The sequence below is a fragment of the Balaenoptera musculus genome, chromosome 20 (assembly GCF_009873245.2).
Source record: "Balaenoptera musculus isolate JJ_BM4_2016_0621 chromosome 20, mBalMus1.pri.v3, whole genome shotgun sequence".
NCBI classification, from domain to species: domain Eukaryota; kingdom Metazoa; phylum Chordata; class Mammalia; order Artiodactyla; family Balaenopteridae; genus Balaenoptera; species Balaenoptera musculus.
Window position 1 is genome coordinate 6053904 of NC_045804.1, and position 18683 is coordinate 6072586.

The window sequence follows — 18683 nt, forward strand, 5'->3', positions numbered from 1 at the left end:
ACGCATTCCCATGAACCTGGCAGGTAGAGGTGAGCGCCGAGGGGAAAAGGGCGGTTCAGTGGTCTGCACTGAACATAAATTGCTTGTGTTTTCAGAAAAAAAAATTAAACAATGTTTAATATGAAAAGCAGCCTGATGATGTGCTCATAAAAGAATCTGAATAATAACATGTATACATGTATTTTAATCTCATCACTTTCTTTTTTTAAAAAATTAATTTATTTATTTTTGGCTGTGTTGAGTCTTCGTTTCTGTGCGAGGGCTTTCTCTAGTTACGGCAAGCGGGGGCCACTCTTCATCGCGGTGCGCGGGCCTCTCACTATCATGGCCTCTCTTGTTGGGAGCACAGGCTCCAGACGCGCAGGCTCAGTAATTGTGGCTCACGGGCCCAGTTGCTCCGCGGCATGTGGGATCTTCCCAGACCAGGGCTCGAACCCGTGTCCCCTGCACTGGCAGGCAGATTCTCAACCACTGCGCCACCAGGGAAGCCCTATACATGTATTTTAATCTCGTCACTTTCTTTTTTTAAAAAATTAATTTATTTATTTTTGGCTGTGTTGTGTCTTCGTTTCCGTGCAAGGGCTTTCTCTAGTTACGGCAAGCGGGGGCCACTCTTCATCGTGGTGCACAGGCCTCTCACTATCGCGGCCTCTCTTGTTGGGAGCACAGGATCCAGACGCGCAGGCTCAGTAGTTGTGGCGCACGGGCTTAGTTGCTCCATGGCATGTGGGATCTTCCCAGACCAGGGCTCGAACCCGCGTCCCCTGCATTGGCAGGCAGATTCTCAACCACTGCGCCACCAGGGAAGCCCTCATTACTTTCTCTTTAGTGTTAAAATTCATATATCTACCCATACCTATATATGTTATCATATGTGTAATATCTATACATACATGTATATAGGTATGCACATGTATATGCATAGGTAAATAGATATTATATATATACATATTATATACAAAGTTCTAGAGACTATATATCAAATGACTAACAATAGCTATAGCAGGGTACAGCTTTCCTTTACAATATAATTTGAATTTACTTCTACATGGAGAATGTTTTATTTTGTACTTTAAAAAGGTTTTAAAATAAAGAAAAATTTTAAACTAGAAGGGATAAAGGCAAATTGCAGGGCAGATGGAAAGTCCCTATGTGTATAAAGAAGGAAACTTCTGGTGTATTTCTTCTGATCCTCCTTCAACATGTGGCTTGTCCTAAATATGCAGTTCTAAGTTCTAGGTTTTTCTAACTTGATATTATATTGTGAGCATCTTTCATGTCATTAAATATTCTTTGCATATGTATTTTTAATGGCTGCATAATATTCCTTCATGGCTATGCCATCATTTATTTATCCACCCCCTCCACAGTTCCCCACCTCACCCTCCTCATCACTGCCCATTAATACCTTAACTACTTGGATGAGAAATGGTGGCTTTCACCATCTCCAGTCAGTGAATGCATATCAGGAACATTTCGGAGAATATCAAAGTCGCTGCTTCATTAATATAAAGAGGACACAGACCAAGCAAATCAATATCTCCGTGATGCGTCCTCCTTGGAGAGCAGACGCCCTCAGCATCATGACATGCACGCAGCTATCTGCATCATCTCACTTGGTTCTTCGTGTATCTCCCGGTCCCACCCCCTCCCCCCTTTCCTGGCAGTTGCCCTGAGCAGAGCCAACTGACCTATTAGCTCATGAAAAAATAAATTTGGGATAAAAATACGGTTGGTATATGAGCTGAATAATTTTCCAAAAATAGACCTCCCTAGGGTTTGCTGTCTGTCCCTTTGTGGGAGAATGTACCATTTGGCCAACAAAGATGGCGTGGGGGTCGGACTGGAAATGTTGGAAGCCAGTAGAAGCGAACAGAGAAGATGTGGGTGGTGCTCATTATTTTAACAGAATTTCTAAGCAAAATACTGACGCCTCCTTGCCGTTGCCCCAAGGAGATGAGGGAGAGGGGGCTCGGGAGGCTGGGGAGGGGCGCGCCCAGGGACAGTCTTCCCCTGCATCCTGGCATTTTACGTCCAGTTGACGACTTGGGCCACGTATCTCTGGCGGCACAGAAAGAGCACTGACTGATTCTGGTTTGGTATCAATACCATTACAAAGGTAATCCTAAAAGAGCTTTCCCGCCTTCGGAATAAAACCTTTTGCATTGAGTGGAATCTGGGAGAAGAGGTTAATTGAAGATTGACTCACAATGTTAGGTTTGCAAAAAAGAGGGTTAAGTGGCGCCCTTTCACAGCAGTTACTCACCTCAAAGTTCCAGCCTTTCCACCGTGTGGATTAAGCTGCCAGGGAAGACTGAGTCCTCCCCTGGCTTAGTCCTGGTACCCAGGAACCAGGATTCTGGGTCCTACCCTCAGGGAATTATAACCTGTGGGTACTTCATGATAAAGGAAACTTGTGAAAACCCAGTTCAGCTTTTGGGAGACTGACTCCGAATTTGGCATTCCCTTCTTCCCTGAGCAAGAACAATGGATGATCTTATTAGCGAGAGGGTCCACCGGACTTCAGAATTTGATTGGGTTCAACTCGAAAAGCACATATAAAGCCAGCCACTGTTCTAGGGACTATGTGTACGGAGCTGGATAAGACAGTCTATGTAGTTGTCAGGGTCTCGGTCTAGAAGGAAAACAGACATGAAAATAATTACAGTGGGGAGGGAGGGGTAGGCATACTGTTTATTCATTTATTTACCCAGCAACTGTGGTCTGCGGTGTGCCAGGCACCATGCTATGTTACGGATTCCGTGTGTCACGACAGATGTGGCCCTTGCCCTCATGAAGCTTATAGCCCAGCAGGCAATGGAGACACTGAACACATAAAAACACAATACATCTTTGATTTTCATTTGTGATAAATACATGAAAAGACGTGCGGGGAGCTATGAGTATAATATAGGAGAGCTTCCGAGCTTAAATCATTTCCCCAAACAGGCTTCTCTAGGACCCCATCTGTCTGTGTTACACACACCCTCCTCCTCCACCATGTCCTGACCTTTGATCCCCTCGGATCCCACAGGTCCTGGCTGCCTGCTGGTGGGGTGGGCACCACCCAGAGCTTCTGGAGCCGGAATACTTGGTTTCAGAGCCCACCAACTTGCCTCCGAATGCTTGGTTTCAGAGCTCACCAACTTGCCTCCGGGTGCCTCAGTTTTCTCCTCTGTACAATGGGGATAATATCTGTGTCTAACAGGGTGGTTGTGAGGATTCAGTGGGTTGATGGGAGAGTGCCTCACACATGGTCTGCGGACAGGAAGCTGGTCTTCTCACTATTTATTTTGTGTGATGGTTAATTTCATGTGTCCACTGGACTGGGCCACGGGATGCCCAGATTGCTGGCTAAACATTCTGTCTGGGTGTGTCTGCGAGAGTATTCCTGGAAGAGACTAGCATTTGAATTGGTGAACCAAGCAGAACAGATGGCCCTCCCCAGTGTGGGTGGGTTTCCTCCAAGCCATTGAGGAGGGCCTGAAGAGAACAAAAAGGCGGAGGGCTTGAATTCATTGTCTGCCTGACTGAGAACTGAGACATCGATCTTCCCTTGACCTTGGCACTTCTGGTCCTCAGGGCTTCAGATTCGGACTGGAATCTTCATCATCAGCTCTCCAGCTCCCAGACCTTCAAACTACACCCCTGGCTTCCCTGGGTCTCCAGCTTACAGACAGCAGATCATGGAAAGTCTCCTAATCAGCCTCCATAATCGTGTGAGCTAATTCCTTACAATCGACCTACCTGTCTACCTATTTCTCCTATTGGTTCTGTTACTCTGAAGAACTCTAATGCATATGATTTCTCCTCCAAATCCATGTGACTTAGAAGGTAGCGGAGCGATTTATGGCTTAATAGATGTAGCATTTAGTGGTCTCACCCATGGTTCTCACCCTGGAGGGCTCATTAGAACAGATTGCTGGGACTCGCCCAGCATTTCTGACTCCGTAGGTCCGTGGCAGGACCTGAGGATGTGTGTTTCTAGCAAGCTCCCTGTTGGCGATGCCCCTGGTCCTGGTATGGGGACCACACTTGGAGGATCACTCAAACTCAGACTTTATTTGCATAAATCTAGAAACAGAGCCAGAGTTGAGTACTCACAATGTGCCTGCCCCTGTGTCAGGAGCTTTCACATAGATATCACTTTATTTTTCACCACAGCTCAGCAAAGCCAGCCCCATTCTTCCCGTTTTTGAAAGATGAAATTACCAGTGCTCAGACAAGGTACATGACTTGCCCAAGGCCACGTGACTTGTAAGTGACAGAGCTGGTCTTGAACTCTGACCTCTGGGTGTCCTTTTCAATGTTCTGCTTTCTCCATTGCTTTTGGAAGCCGATGTGGGGATAGAAACCGTAGCAGGAAGAATCTGAAGAGGAGGAGGAAACTGGCTGGGAAAGGCGTCTGACAGGCAGATGAGACCACGGATGTGTGATGCATATTGTGGAGATGATAGAAACGCACCCAACTAAGAGGTCCGGACGGGCTCAGCCAGCTGATCGCAGAGTCGGGACGGAATCTGCCATAGCGCGGCCCTCGGGGCTGGAGACCCGGATCTCTGGGCTGGGCAGCTCCCTGTAGCTCAGGAGTGCCACCCCGCTCCGTCCCACCCGTGGCCTGGGCCCCCCCCCCCACCGACTGAGCTGAACAAGGTGGGCTGTGCCTCAGCCTCTCCTCCATCCCCGCCCTTCCTCCCGGCAGCCCAGAAAACAGGTGCTGCCCATTAACAGGCGAGCGGCACCAATCTGAAGGAAGCACTCAGCCATTACGGCCTTGACATCGTGCTACAATTTTGACAAACAGGACCCAAACGCCCGAGGTGCCAAGAGCCCCCAGTCCAGTCACATCTGCTGGCTTGAGTAAGGAAGATCAGGGAATGGGGGCATTGGCCAAGACATGCCCGGCACAGGTAGCCGTTCCTCTGCAAGGAGCCTGGGGACGCTTTGGTAGCCAGGCCTGGGCCCGAGGGAGCTGATGACCTGGAGGAGGAGATTCTGGGGCGCTGGCAGACCCCAACCTTACCATCAGTTTTTTTTTTTAATTTTTTTTAAACGTTTCTTTTAATTAATTAATTAATTTTATATTTATTTTTGGCTGTGTTGGGTCTTCGTTTCTGTGCGAGGGCTTTCTCCAGTTGCGGCGAGCGGGGGCCACTCTTCATCGCGGTGCGTGGGCCTCTCACTGTCGCGGCCTCTCCCGTTGCGGAGCACAGCCTCCAGACGCGCAGGCTCAGTAGTTGTGGCTCACGGGCTTAGTTGCTCCGTGGCATGTGGGATCTTCCCAGACCAGGGCTTGAACCCGTGTCGCCTGCATTGGCAGGCGGATTCTTAACCACTGCGCCACCAGGGAAGCCCTTACCATCAGTTTTTAATCTCACCTGCAGGGTTGCAAGTCTCTCCCCAGCCCCGATCCCAAAAGGTGCCAGGATGCTGATTTGCGTGTGATTTGCGTGCTGGGTCTGGAGGGCCCCTCCTCCCCTCCCTACCCCTTTTCTCCCTTTCTCTGTGGGGCTGAGTTGGGGCAAGCTGATGACTGACCCAGGAGGAAGATGTCTCTTCTCTCCTATCCTGGGGACTTGTGACCCCACATATGGCACAGCAGGGCTGATAGAGCAGGGGGCAGTGGTGGCGAGGCTACACCTCTACAGGGGATTTCCATAGCTCGGGCAAGATACTTAACTGTCACCTGGGGATTTTGTTAAATGCAGATTCTGACTCGTCGGGCCTGGTGTGGGGTTTAGAGCCAGCATTTTTAACAAGCTCCCAGGTGAGGCTGAGGTCCCAGCCCACACTTGAGCAGGAAGACTGTAGGGCAATGATTCTCAAACGTGGCCCCGTGTCAGAATCACCTGGGCACTTTAACAATACTGATGCCCGGTCCCACTCCCAGGGCTTCTGATTTATTGGCCTTGGGCATCAGGCGGTTCCACCACGCAGCAAGTTTGGGCCCCGATGTTATAGAGGATGGAGTCTGGCTGTGGAGACAGACCTGGACTCACGTCGCTGATCCAGTGAGTCTCCACATATCCATCTGTAGAATGGAGCCACAAAGGTGGTGCTGACCTCCCGCCGCACAGGCTGGGAGAGGTGAATCGGGAACCTCTCATTACAGAGTAAGCACCCAGCCAATTGTACTGTAATACAGGAGATTACTAACGGAGAAGAACCCCTCTCTCCTCACCATTTCCCACACATTCCAGGTCACTTGCCAAGCAGCACAAACATGCCACTTGACCGTAAGCTCCGTGGGTACGGACCACATTGGCTCTTGCATTTTTATATCTAGTGTCCAGTGTCTGGAACACAGTAGGTGCTGAAAGAAGGCAGCAATGGACCAACACATGGAGGAAGGGACTTTGGCTGGTGATGGGGAGAGGGCCCCATCCTCATCCCCAGCCTGCCATGTTGGGCGTTACGATGCGGTCTTTTCTGGGATGCAAGGAGAGAAGGGATTTGTGAAAAGGACTTTTTCTTAGTGAAAAAGCTTCCTCACGCCCCTTGTTAATCAAGCTTTCTTCCTTGGCAGAGAGGATGGAGAGGAAGAGAAAAACTTTCATTCCACAGAAGGGCATCTGCCAGTTTCCCACTTGGAGACGGGATTGAAATAGCTTTTTCAGATCCTCCCGTTAAGCTGACACATGGGGCCCCCTCCAATCCTCCACTGGGTTCCATCCCAGCAGCAGTTATCTTGACTCCAACAGGACAGCTCTATCTCCCTGCAGCTTGCAGCTGTCTCCCTTCACAAGAGAGAGAGGCTCGGGCCCCAAAGAGAGCCTGATGCAAATAGCATCAGAATACAGATGGGCTGGAGTGCTGGGGGGTGGGAGGGGGAGGAGAGGGGAGGGCCGCATCAGTCAGCCTGCACCTAGGGAGGCGCCGACATCCTTGGGGTACATGGGGATGCAGGAACAGTATGGGGCCAGGGCGGAGAGTGATCTGAAGATGACACAGCTAAAAAAGCATCACTTAAAGTTGTGGAAGGTAAATGCCACTTCTAGGCCAGCACTGCTCCCCAGGCTTGGGAGTGAGATAATGAATTATTACCCAAGGAAATGAAACTGCGAATAAATTCGAAAGCAAACCTAAGGGAGGTTAAAATCCAGTTTTAAAAGGGAGCTGTTGATTTGTAAAGTGCCCTCTCTCCTCGCCTCCTGGGGCTTCAGGAGCCTCCCTGTCTCCGACACAGCCTGGCCCCTGGCCCTCTGGACACATGCCCCTGGCCCTCTGGACACATGCCCCTGGCCCTCTGGGCACATGCCCCTGGCCCTCTGGGCACATGCCCCTGGCCCTCTGGACACATGCCCCTGGCCCTCTGGGCACATGCCCCTGGCCCTCTGGGCACATGCCCCTGGCCCTCTGGACACATGCCCCTGGCCCTCTGGACACATGCCCCTGGCCCTCTGGGCACATGCCCCTGGCCCTCTGGACACATGCCCCTGGCCCTCTGGACACATGCCCCTGGCCCTCTGGGCACATGCCCCTGGCCCTCTGGGCACATGCCCCTGGCCCTCTGGACACATGCCCCTGGCCCTCTGGGCACATGCCCCTGGCCCTCTGGGCACATGCCCCTGGCCCTCTGGACACATGCCCCTGGCCCTCTGGACACATGCCCCTGGCCCTCTGGGCACATGCCCCTGGCCCTCTGGGCACATGCCCCTGGCCCTCTGGACACATGCCCCTGGCCCTCTGCGCACATGCCCCTGGCCCTCTGGACACATGCCCCTGGCCCTCTGACACATGCCCCTGGCCCTCTGGGCACATGCCCCTGGCCCTCTGGGCACATGCCCCTGGCCCTTCTGGACACATGCACCTGGGCCCTCTGGGCACATGCCCCTGGCCCTCTGGGCACATGCCCCTGGCCCTCTGGACACATGCCCCTGGCCCTCTGGGCACATGCCCCTGGCCCTCTGGACACATGCCCCTGGCCCCTCTGGGCACATGCCCCTGGCCCTCTGGACACATGCCCCTGGCCCTCTGGGCACATGCCCCTGCCCTCTGGGCACATGCCCCTGGCCCTCTGGACACATGCCCCTGGCCCTCTGGGCACATGCCCCTGGCCCTCTGGGCACATGCCCCTGGCCCTCTGGGCACATGCCCCTGGCCCTCTGGGCACATGCCCCTGGCCCTCTGGGCACATGCCCCTGGCCCTCTGGACACATGCCCCTGGCCCTCTGGGCACATGCCCCTGGCCCTCTGGGCACATGCCCCGGGCCCTCTGGACACATGCCCCTGGCCCTCTGGGCACATGCCCCTGGCCCTCTGGGCACATGCCCCTGGCCCTCTGGACACATGCCCCTGGCCCTCTGGGCACATGCCCCTGGCCCTCTGGACACATGCCCCTGGCCCTCTGGGCACATGCCCCTGGCCCTCTGGACACATGCCCCTGGCCCTCTGGGCACATGCCCCTGGCCCTCTGGGCACATGCCCCTGGCCCTCTGGACACATGCCCCTGCCCTCTGGACACATGCCCCTGGCCCTCTGGGCACATGCCCCTGGCCCTCTGGACACATGCCCCTGGCCCTCTGGACACATGCCCCTGGCCCTCTGGGCACATGCCCCTGGCCCTCTGGGCACATGCCCTGGCCCTCTGGACACATGCCCCTGGCCCTCTGGGCACATGCCCCTGGCCCTCTGGGCACATGCCCCTGGCCCTCTGGACACATGCCCCTGGCCCTCTGGACACATGCCCCTGGCCCTCTGGGCACATGCCCCTGGCCCTCTGGGCACATGCCCCTGGCCCTCTGGGCACATGCCCTGGCCCTCTGGACACATGCCCCTGGCCCTCTGGACACATGCCCCTGGCCCTCTGGACACATGCCCCTGGCCCTCTGGGCACATGCCCCTGGCCCTCTGGGCACATGCCCCTGGCCCTCTGGACACATGCCCCTGGCCCTCTGGACACATGCCCCTGGCCCTCTGGACACATGCCCCTGGCCCTCTGGACACATGCCCCTGGCCCTCTGGGCACATGCCCCTGGCCCTCTGGGCACATGCCCCTGGCCCTCTGGGCACATGCCCCTGGCCCTGGTCCCTGGCTGCTCATTTTCCCCTTCCCCTGTGAGCCTCGCCTACCCGCAGTGGGAATGTAAAGGCCAAATTGCGCTGAGATTTGGACCAATTGGTTTTGAGAGCTCAGTCCTCAAGGAATGGCCAGAGGAAGTCTGTCTTTCTAAGAAGTCCATTCCGACCTTTGAGCCAACAAATGACAAGTAGAACCAGCTCCGAATGGACAATCAGGCTCTGGGGGGTGGCCCTGGGCAGGGGGTGGCTTCTGCAGGAAGTGACCAGTCATCTTTGCCTCCCAGCGGTGGCCGTGCCTTCCAGATCTGCCCCTGTCTGGGGAAGGTCACGGGCTGCATTTTCAGCTCTCTGGACGTCAGGTGTCAAATCTAATCCCCCCCTGGGCTCCATTCCCGCAATCCTGGCCCCCCAGATCTCGGCGCCCCTCCTTCCCTGCCTGAAGCCATCACCCCCAACCCCCCACTCCCACCCCCATCCCCGCTCCTTGACCTCAGTGCCCGTTTCCGCGGCGACAGGCCTGTGATGTCACTCGTGGAGGCCTGCGAGCCTTCAGATGGGTAGGACGGACGCAGCAGGTGCCCAGGAAGAGGGAAAGAACAAAGCTCTATCTTCTATGCCATCACCCCTACCTGGAACTTGGGGAGGGAGGGAGGGAGTGGAAATAGAGGAGGGGCAGATGGAAGGTTGCAGCCTTGCCTAACCTCGCCTGCTCTGACGTGGCCCTAGCTCCGCTATGGAAGCCAGAGAGCCTTCCCAAAGCCCCTGCCCCACACCCCTGCCTGGAACAGCTACGATTTAAAAGCCTCTTGAGTCCAGGAGGGACTCAGTTTCCCCCAGTGAGCCATTTCCCGCGGCCTGCCCTGCACCTTCTGATGGTGTGACGTAAAGGGAGACTGCCCTGGTCAGCTCGCGGGCCCACGTCCAGCGGCATCAGGCTCCGGGGCTCCCTCCTCAGAGTCTGGGCTCTGTAGGAGGCCCCCTGCCAAGTGGCTCTCAGAGCTAGCCTCAGCTGGGACCACGGCTGCTGGTTCCGTGATGGGAAAGCGGCTCCTCCACCTCCCCTAAGTGTTTCTGGTCCCTTCTGTTCCCGCCACGTTCCAAGAGGAGAATGCAGCCTCCCTGCGGAAACAAAGGCTCTGGACAGCAGGCTCTCCTTGGTCTGAAAAGCCCACTTTCACCTGAGTTTCAGGTAATTTGCTTGCAGCCTGCATTATGTAGACAAATTAGGCTCCGTGGGACTTCAGGTGTCCCAATTACCTGAGTAATTTGCATGTTTATGAGTGAGGGGGATTGAAAACCAGCTCAAAGCCAATGGAAAATTCTGACTTTGGAGGCCCCGAAGCCCTCCTATGCACCTTTGCTCGCCACAGACAGAATGAGGGGCAAAGGAAGCCTGCAGCATCCGCGTAACCACAGAGCAGGCGACAGAGGAGGCCCGGCCCATCCCGGTGCTGGACCTTGCCTTAGTTTCTCCTTCAGGATCTGTCAAAACCCCAAAGCAACTGCCTAGAACAACTCCAAAGAAAAGTGGGAGAAGAAAGCGAGAAAAATCTTTTTTATTGATTGTTTATACCTAAGGAAAGAGAGGAGAAAGGATTCCCGATAGCCCAGCCAGGAGATGAAGAGTTAATCCTATAATCTAGTCTGCTGGGGAGCAAGGAAGGACTAAAGCTCTTTTCAAGCTGAAGTGTGCGTGCAGAATGCTTGATGCTTCGGGGTGGAGCCCAGAATCCTGAGACCATTTGAAAGCATCCTTTGGGTGCTCAGAGTATACAGAGCCCTGTTCTCAAGGCTCCTTAGAATTCCACATTTCCGGGGCGCTCCCCTATCTTCTATTAGAGAATGGACCACCGACCCCCCTTTCAGTTTCTTCTGTGTGCCCACTCCCCTTGCCCAGGCCACAGCTCCGCGCTGGGCTCAGTGAAGTACTTGCAAATGCCCGGTGACCTTTTCGGAGTTAGACCAATTACACTCCAGTGAAACAGCTTAAGAATTGCAAAGTAGCACGTGCAAAGCAACACTTCTGTCCCTGGCTAGGTATTGGCATCACCCAGAGAATTTTTCAAACTACGGGTACCCGAGTCCCACCCCCAGAGAGTAAGATTTCACTGGTATTGGAGGCAGTGGCATTTTTTTAAAAGCTCCCCAATGACTTAAAAATGCAGCAAAGTGAGAACTGCTGAGCTGGGGGATTTAGGATTTTTGAATTATTTAATGGTGAGTCTTTGGGCTGAAATTGATCGAGTTTGATACTCTGCTAATGGGATCAGGGCACACTTAACATTCTATTTGGCTGGTAGGCTGCCATCTTGAAACAAAATAATGGTGGCAAAGTTTTCATATGGATATTATTTTATGGGTTCTAATGTGAGTTGGTAAGAAGGGGTGGGATTCGTAGAGAATAAAGTCTTCACCAAACTATCATTTAGTTAAGGGGGAGGCAGCAGGAGGGAATAACCAACATTTCTTGAGTGTCTGTTGTGCACCAGGAACTGTGCTTGAAAGACTACACTGATATTTAATTTATTCTTTCCAGCCAGATGGGTATTATCCCCATTTTACAGATCAAGGAACTGAGGCTCAGAGATGAAGACACAGCTGTCGAGTACTGGGAGACGGTCTTCTCTGGGTCTCTCACATTTCTGTTTACCTTCCAAGCAGAGATGCAGACTGCCTTTGTTCTGATCTTTGTAAGGATGCTTGCATGGTGAACAGCATTGGAAGCCATAATGTCACCCTCTTGGAGCCAAGGGTAGGCATGCTTACTATCCATTATAAAAGATTCAGCTTCCCTAAGCTCAGGGTTCCTCTATTGTAACACACCCTACTGTGTATGCCCAGGTGTCACCTGGCCCTCTTTGCATTGCATTGTGGGAGCTGTGGCTTGAGGAACAGATGCAAAAACAATGACAATGACACTCCGGCTACCACTCTTGCTGTGATAAACTGTCCTGTGTCTCTGACCCATGAGTTACAATATCAAGGATTCTGCTAATATCAAGGAAACTGTGGCAGGGCAGACTAACTTGTTAACTTGGGGTGGATTGGACATCTTAATCTACATCTGTTTTAAAACCCGGTGCACTTAGGAGATGCATAAAACAAGAGGTAATATTAAAACAGAACAAAATACATACTCCAGATCGATGATTGCTTTTCCTCTAGATAGAAAATAATAATACAAATCAGTTCCCATCTCCCTTTCTATGAGAATAAACAAATTCAATCTGCATCAAGAGTTAAAAGAAATGTAAACCTTGGGCACGTAGGGTACCCTGGTGGTTCCAGATTCCACTTGATTTTGAACTTGATTAAGGGATCTGCTCTTTTCTCTCAAGAACATTTCAGTTGATCCCATCAGAACAGCCTCTAGGTTTGATAAGCAAGTCTGGGTCCTGGCTTTGCCTCAGCACCCAAACCCTACTCATCTTAGTGGTGTCAGAAGCCGATCACCCCGTGTTACCTACCTGTTTTCCAGACTGGAGAGAAATGATTTTTCTTCTGGTATTAACACCACTGGCCCCTTCATTGGTGACCATTTCCCTTTGAGGTCAGAATCTTTAAAAGACAGATTATGATCAGGGTGAGTCTCTTTCTCAGCCCTTTTCTTACCCAGTTCTTAGACCAACTAAGTTGCTAGGTAAAAATACTTTTGAAAGGATCACTTCATTTTGTACTAATTACCTCCTCTTCTAAAGAATGAGAATTTAATATGCAATGGTAATTTCTAGTAGCAGCTTCGGTATAATTTTCAGCTGCTAATTATTATTATTAAAATTATTAAAACTAACTACTATTTATATGCCGGGAAGTTTTAAAGTGCTTTATAAGGTATCTTAAATCGACTCAACAACCCTAAGTATTTTCACTCGAAGAAGCTGGGGTTTCAGGGAGGTTCAGTGTCTTGTCATCGGAGCTACAAGTGGTAAAGCTGGAACTCAAAGCCGCGTCTATCCAGCCCCAAAGCTCTACTTTTCCTTCCTTCTACACCCAACTGCCCTTTTTGTAAACAGCTTTCTTGAGATACAGTTCACATAGCATACAATTCACCCATTTACAGTGTAAGATTCAGTGGTTTTAGTATATTCTCAGGTGCAGCCGTCACCATAGTCAATTTTAGCACTTTTCCATCACATCCAAAAGAAACCCTGTACACTTTAGCTATCACCCCCATCTCCCCATCCTCCCCCTCAACCTTAACCAACTGCCTTCTAACCAAGTCTCTTTCTAAAAGAGCCAAGCCTTTTCTTCCCTCTATATTAAATATCCATGGATATTAATATGCATTTGGTAACTGGTTGCCTCTTTGGGTTACTGAGCGATTGAGTCGCAAAAAAACACCCCCCAAAAAACCCATGTGCCTTCTCGCTGATGTTCCCTGGGGTTGGTTTTTTGTTCCTCCTTCTGCCCAGAGACCATCAAGAAGAACCTCAAAAAGGCCACGGGGAGCCCCAGCTGGCTGTGTCACTGCATTTAGTACCTGGTCCCAGGAGGTAGCTCTTGGGTCTGGGATGATGGTGAAAAGGATGGGAACCCCAGAAAACTTCTTCCAGTCTGGACTCAAACCTCACATCTTAGGACAGAGAGCAGCCCTCTCTGTCTCCTCTCAGACATAGCCCATCCCCCTGAAGGAGCCTCTCATTAGTCCTTCCCGTGAGGGCTGGCTCCTTGGGGAAGCTGACCTTGCCCAAGGAGGGTCTTGTCAGTATCAGCCTAGGGTCCATCTGACTTTGCAAGGAGCGAGGTCTGCGTATGTGTTAGTTTGGGTTCCCCAAAAGGATTCAGGTGCTCGGAGATGAGTTGGGAGGTACAGGGACCGCTGGTGGGGTGGGGCGGGCATGGGGAAGGGGCACAGAGACAGGACGGCGACCACTAAGCAGTGTTCTAGGAAGCCAGCTGCCCCGGTGTGAGACCAGCTCTCGCTGGTGTAGGTAAACTCCAGGAGACACTGGGAACACACCTCAGAGTTATCCCCCGCCGCCGCGGGGGATGAGGTCGCCCAGGGATTTAAACACCAACTCCCAAGAGTCCTTGGTTAAGGGCTGCTCGCAGAGGGTATTCATTCCTCAGCTCTCCTGGCCTGCTGCGCTCCTGTCGCCTTATGCAGTTGTGGCAAAAGCCCTCCGGCCGAGACATGCAGATACTGGCCGTCGGAGGTTGGTGAGAGATCACGGAATGGTCCGGTCTGATGGATACAGAAGGGTACCCGCAGCAGCTGCTGCAGCCTGGCCCTGTTCTAACTCCTGCATGCAGAGGTGCACACGCACGCACACACACACATGCATGCGCACACACACGCATGTGCACACACATGCATGCACACACATGCATGCACACACATGCATGCACACACACATGCACACACACACGCATGCACACACAGTGAGAAGGGTGGGAATACAGCCTCAGTAGAGTGCACTCCTCCATCCCCAGGCTCCACTCTCGCTGACAATAATCAGTGCTCACCTTTCCGTAGTAACGAGGGGGGCAGCAAGGCGTTCCCTCCATCTTCTACTTACATCTTTTACTTCCGAAGCTGGCAAGCTTGCCACCAGGCTTTGCAAAGAGTTTAGAACCCCAGACAAGATCACATGAGGGTGGAGTTGCTCCAGGACGGAGGAAGGAAAAAACTCCATCCCTTTGGGTCCAGAGGAAGGGACCTCAGGTTTGCAAAGCTCATTAGAGAGTCTGGCTTTCAAGCTGCAGCCTGTTCCCCCGCCCCACCCACAGTCACAGAGGCTCAGAGGCTGGCAGGTAGCTTGGCTGAGCTGAAAAGACCAGTCACCTTCCTCGGTTGATCCTTTCAAAGCTGAGCGCCTTGGGGGCGCCTCTTCTCCAGGAATGGAATGGAATGTTGGAGTTCTGGGCAGCCCAAGGCCATGTCTACCTTGTTGCTAGTTGGCAGGATGTTCATTCATTCATTCACTCACTTATTCGTTCATTCTTGAACTCATTCATTCATCTTCATGGCTCAGGAATTGAGTGTACCATGGTCATGAGGCAGTGACAAATATGCAAACCTTTCACCTCCTTTCAAAGACCTCAGAGTACGTGTGAGTCCGCTGTGGTCTAGACTCCCTAGCCCACCTCCTTAGCAGCCTCTTCCTCTAGCTCCGTGCCTCTGTGGGATTATGTCTCAGCACGTCAGTAGGCTTTGAGCTCACTTAGGAGATGACCTGTGGTCCTGTCCACCACTGTATCCTCGTAACCCAGCAGCGTCCTTCACACACAGCAGGGGCACCCGATAAATATTTGTGAATGAATGGATGGATGGATGCCTTAGGGCAAAAGGCAGATCCTTGTATGTATTTTAATGTATTTCTGTGTCTCTATGTTTGGGTATCATTGCACATGTTTCTGTGTCATTGTTTTTTATACTTATATAACAGTGTGCACATATATATATGTGTGTGTGTGTGTGTGTGTGTGTGTGTAATTCCTTAATAGACAGTCTTCCCTTCACAATATTTCAAGAGAATGAACATTTCTGCTTCTGGTATCTGACTTCAAAACCCCAATCTGCATTTTCCACACACATACAGCGCCCCAGATTTTCAACTATTTATACTCCTATATTTAAAATCTGTGAGATTTCTCTCTCTTTCTCACCCCTTCCATGCTTGTGCTCTCTCCCCCTCCCTCCCACCCAGCCATCAGCTCTTCCTCTCTACCTTATTTCCTCTTTTCTCCCAGATATATATACACGTCGGTGAAGAAACTCCCAGACCAGCCCACACTTTCACTTCCAAGTTGGGGTCACCAAGGGACACGTGTGAGCCACCACCGTGGCCCTTTGACAAATCCTGAATGTTGAGCCCAGCCAGGGAGGGGAGTAGAGACTCCAGCGCCCCTTCCCCAAACCTTGGTGGCTCCTGAAGAGGGCCTGCCCTCTGCGGGGGGAGTTTCCTCTGGCCACCCTGCTCTGGGCCCTGGGAGGCTCACCCGAATGGACCACACCCACGGGCTCCCATGCTCTGTGACTTCCAGCTGGGTTCAGCCGATGGAGCCCTGGCCACAGATCAAAGGGAGGGAGAATGAGGCCAGATCTTCATTGCTTTGGCTGCCACCCTGCAGGGTCAGCTCAGGGTGCCCAGGTCCCACCACCAAAGGCCACTGCTCCTCTCGTGACAGCTTCTGCCCTAGAGGTTCCCCCCTGAGCTGTGGACTGGCCCCTCCCCTTGTCCTCTCGGCTTGGGGTGGTCACAACCCCACTGCATCCATCCCTGAATCCTGGCTTCCACTTGCCCTCACCTTGGAAATTAATCCCCTTGTAAGCAAACCCTCCCCAAATGACCTAATTTGAATGTGTCTCCAGTTGAAGCTATAACTAAGAAATAACAGGGCAGATCAGGGAACTTTGTTACCTTGGATTGGATTTGGTCAGGGACTTGATGCCAACCTGTTCGTCTTCATAACTGCTAGCGTTTGAGTGGATATAGGAATTCTGTCTCTACCATTTTAAGAAGTGTCTATTTACGACTCTCCCTAAAACTACAGGTTTAATAGGTTGCTAGATACACTATAAATCTGGTAGTTGTCCCAGCGGGGCAGAAGGGGTGTCAACGGCTTATTGATGAATAAATAATTTTCAATAGTTTGTTGGTAAACCACTGGATCACTTTTTGACACCCTTTTTCTTCTTGAGGGGAAATCTAATAAGAAGATCCTCAGATTGTTCGGAGCTTTTGTTGACCTGCCGTGACTTCTGACTTCATGGAAGTTGGTTACTGGCCAACAGCTATGAGCTTAGTGGAGGTGGCTTGGTCATATTCTAAGTGTCAGACGCAACGTGAATAGTCACCCAGCAGATCTGGGGACAATTCTGGGCAATGGAAAAGAAGATTGTGCTCTGGCCTCTTCCTTTTGAAAATATATCTTAATGATGTGAGACTCCTTTTGGATTATCTCAATGCATGCCCTCCTCTTATAGAAAATAGAAAAAGGGGTGAGTAGCTTCCTTTTTGCTTTGTTATCACTTCATTGTCACAGGACAGAAGTGGACCCAACTGATAGCAGCTTCTATTACTTAACTACTGTCAGACGACTGGCTTAAGAATAACTAGTCTAAAACAAAGTGACTTGTGTTGGGTAGGTGTGCCTACCGCCCACCCAGCAGAAGGGGTTCCTATCCCAGTAGTTCTATATTCCAAATTAATTTCTTTTGTTACCTAAGGATGCATGTTGTAACTGCCCTGAAGGATTTATATTTAGCTCCACCCCTTAAAATCAGAGGAAGCATGATCTTCACTGGAGATTTATTTATGACCATGGTGAGGACCTGGCAAGGATTTTGTAAGTCAGAGACCCTAGAAGAAGCAGAGTGAGAAGGAAGGGAAAAGAATGGGGGGAAACAACGGCCAGGGAATAGCTCTCTGGTACAGGAGGCACAAACCACAAGTGCAATTAGTCAAAAAAGAACTTGAAATTAAAAGTGATTCCAAGCCGAGGAGGGGAGTACATAAGTCCCTGCAGCCCCAAGACATTTATGAATAATACAAATGCCGAGAGGTGGTCGAGCCGGAGTGCAGTTAATTAATATGTACAGGCGTAGAGATGCACTTGAAAAACGATAGTGTAGTTTCTCCCTCGCTCGAAGTAAAAATATTTCCAGAAAAACTGACACGTTTGTTATTTTCGAACATAATTACCTTATTGTGGAGCATTTGTAATGGAACCAATTAGAGGCGCTAAGCACCTGCCCGGCTCCCCTTCACGCGGTTTGGTTTCAAGGTACTGTGGGGGGGAGGTAAAGAGGCAGGCTGGTGGGGTGCAGTGGGGCGGGTGGAGGGGCGTCCTGGGAGAGCACTGCAGCTTTACGTGCCCCGTGCCCTTGCTCCCCTGCCCTCTGTTGCCCCTCAGCCAAGCCCACCTCAGCCCTCCGCCTTCCATTCCTTTTCCTGCCTTCCTGAGCCCACCGTCACCCGCTTCTGGGTACTTCTGCGAGCTGGTGTGGGCTGGAGGGGCGAGGATGTAGCCTTGGAACCCGCCCCCCCAGCCCCGCCCCCAGCGGTCTGGTCTATGAAGGCCGAGAGGAATTGGCTGCCACTGAAGCCGGAGATAGCGGAGGAAGCAGGATGGATGGGTGGGGGAGGGGAGCTGGAGCCAAAGCAATCAGCCCAAGTTCAAGACCAGCCTAGTGGGGAGAAAGTTCAGCCTCGTTGTTGCTCTTGGGATTTCATGGCAAAGTTGGGTGGGAACACTGGCCCCGGAGGGTCTGGGACCAGGCTGGGGTTCCGGTCCTCCTAGTTCTTTTGGACCAAAGACCAAAAGGCACTTTGCATCTCTGGCTCTCAGTATCCTCACCCGTCAAATGGTGCCCGTGCAGGGCGGCCGGGGCACCTGGCCTCCAACGTTCTCTCTGCCCCACATCCTACACACCAGCCACTTCAGACAAGAGGTGTTTCTTGTCATCACATCCGGCCCTTTTCCTCCGCAGTTAGGAAAGCCCGCCTTAACAGACAGGCCTCCAAACTGCTCTTTCCCTGGAGAGGCATGCTGTGTCCTTCCCCACCCTTCCCCACCGTCACTGGAAACCGGAAGCCGCCATATGCATGGCGTGGAGTGCTGGCCACTCCCTCCTGCGTGCTGTCCGTCCTTGTCCTTGTCGTCCGGCCACATCCCAGCTGTCCCACTGCTTCTCCGTGTCTCTTCCTCTCTCCACC